Here is a 2,505-nt window from a genome sequence, read left to right as displayed (position 1 = left end):
GCAAAACTGAACTCTGGTTATAATTAAGCAATAAACACACAATGTCTCTGAGGACCTGCTTTGTCCCGGTCACACAGCCTGCAGCCTGTCTGCTTATCCCCGGAAGCAATTGTCCTTGGCACGGTCCTTCCCTCTATGGTCAGGAGGCTCATGACTCACAGAGAATAACTGCTTTACTATCCGCAATCCTCCCTCTTGTTCCTGTGAATTCCCTAAGAGAGCAAACTCCTTAAGTGCTATGCAAACCCTTGTCTTGGGTTCCTCAGAAGCTGCTGTCCCCAGGGTCACGGAGACCAGGATGTCTGGAGTAAAAGGCCTCCCATCCGGGTGCTAGGGAACCTGCACATTTGGTTTCTCAGTTTTCCAAATGAAAGGGTAGCAGGAAGCGTTCTAGGCTGAGAGAAGGGCCTCAAGACAGAACTGCGAGTATCAGAGGGAAGATCACCAGAGGATGGGGAGACTCTGGTCCTGACAACCATCTAAGTGCGGTTTCATGGAGTCTCAACTCGCCGGGGAAGCAATGGGAAGCAATTCTCTCATCTGCACCTGCAGCTCAGCCTTCTGGAGGCAGCTCCCTCTCTGTGCCTCAGCAGGCCCGGGGGAGGCCCAGGCACCGAGGCTGGAACTCAGGCTCTGCTGCAAGCTCCACTCGCTTATCTGGCTCAGAGCTTGGTCGCCTCTCCCCAGTCCATACTGGGTCCACACTCGGCTGCCAGGGAGGATGGGAAGACCCACAGTGGGGGCGGCTCCTCTTTTTGTTTTGGCAATGCTTGGCCTCCAAGCTCCCCTGGTGTGGAGAACAAGAAGCAGAAGTGGAAATAGTTAGGGTGGGAGGCAGGGGGAGAGATATTTTCACTGAGCTGGCTGTGTGCACCGCTCCCCCCCCCCCCCCCCCCCCAGGCTTGGCTTAGTTCTATCTACTACTACTGGTGGTGGCATAGAGCGGTCTCCGCATAGATGGCAGGGTTCCCCGTCCCCTCCATCACTGAGGCGCCCTCAGAAGGGACAGCTTAGTCTTCTCTGACCCCACAGCAGCCCACATCCTCATTGCTAGAGCCCACTGTTTGGCCTGGGGGCCACCTGGACAGCCCATGGGTTCCACCCTTTCTCTGACCTCTGGCCATCTTCTTATAGAAACTCAGGAGGGGCACCTGGGTGTCTCAGGGCTTGAGCCTCTGCCTTTGGCTCTGACAGGTCATGATCCCGGGGTCCTGGGATCGAGATCTGTATGGGGCTCCCTGCAGGGAGCCTGCTTCTCCCTCTGCCTGTGTCTCTGCCTCTCTCTCTCTCTCTCTCTCTTTCTGTGTCTCATGAATAAATAAATAAAATATTTTTAAAAATTAATCTTTTTTTTTAAAGATTTTTATTTATTTATTCATGAGAGAGAGAGAGAGAGAGAGAAACAGGTTCCATGCAGGGAGCCTGATGTGGGACTCGATCCCTGGACTCCAGGATCACACCCTGGGCTGAAGACGGCTAAACTGCTGAGCCACCCGGGCTGCCCTAAAAAATTAATCTTTATGCCAAAGTGGTCCACCTTGGGGCAGCCTGCCCTAGGCCCCTACATAACTAATGTGAAATTCTCATTTTGCAGGAAGTTTTGGACATGCAACATCAGAACAGGCCCAGAGATCTTTAGTTCAATCTCTTCCCAAGCCCTTTTCCTGGACAAGGCTGAGGGCTTCTTTGATCACACCTACTCCTGACATCTGAGCGGGAAAACAAGTGTCTTATATTGTTTTGTGCCAGTCCCAGGCCAGGTGAGCTTCCCTCAGACATCTGCCCCTTCCAAACCAGTGTTACAAGTAGACGGGCCCTGGTGGTTCTTACTATGATTACAAGGTGCCCTTTAGGAACAACCTTCAGGAAATTTTGAAAAATAGAGGTTGATGACTTAACAGTACCTGGAAACAGTACCCACACACCTGGGGGCACACAGCGAGGTCGCAGGGAGAGAGAAAGAGCATAGGTGCGAGCCGTCCTGGGGTTCTTCTTTGATTGGAGTGGAGAGTGGGGACCTGGGGCTTGGGGGGCTTAGGCCTTATTAGTATTTAAAACATAACAGCAGGAATTTAAAGTGTGGGAAGAGAACAGGCAAGCAGCCCAAATGGTCAGTTTTTGGAACTGATGGCCATCCTCAGCGCAGGGGGGACAGCGGGCTCTTTATCAAGGGGTGTCGCTGGCAATGTGTTATTTGAGATAGCTTCCTTAGAAGTGGATGGCTCTTTGAAGTGGATGCCTTGGCAAATAGAGCTTAAAGAAAGCACTTGGATTACAAAAAAGAGAGAGGGGGAAAAAAGCCTTCCGGGGCTTACACTACATATGTTATCGTCTATTTGTTTTGTTTTGTTTTGATTCAGCTCATTTGCCACATTTACTAAATGCCAACTACGCAATAGCATTTGCACCAGGAGAAGCACATACAAACGCGTTGGTCCTGGGATCGAATCCTGCATGGGGCTCCCCGCATGGAGCCTGCTTCTCCCTCTGCCTGTGTCTCTGCCT

Source organism: Vulpes lagopus, chromosome 12 (genome assembly GCF_018345385.1).
Source record: "Vulpes lagopus strain Blue_001 chromosome 12, ASM1834538v1, whole genome shotgun sequence".
In the NCBI taxonomy this organism is placed as follows: Eukaryota; Metazoa; Chordata; class Mammalia; order Carnivora; family Canidae; genus Vulpes; species Vulpes lagopus.
The sequence above is the reverse complement of the archived record's forward strand: the minus strand, read 5'-3'. Positions refer to the sequence as shown.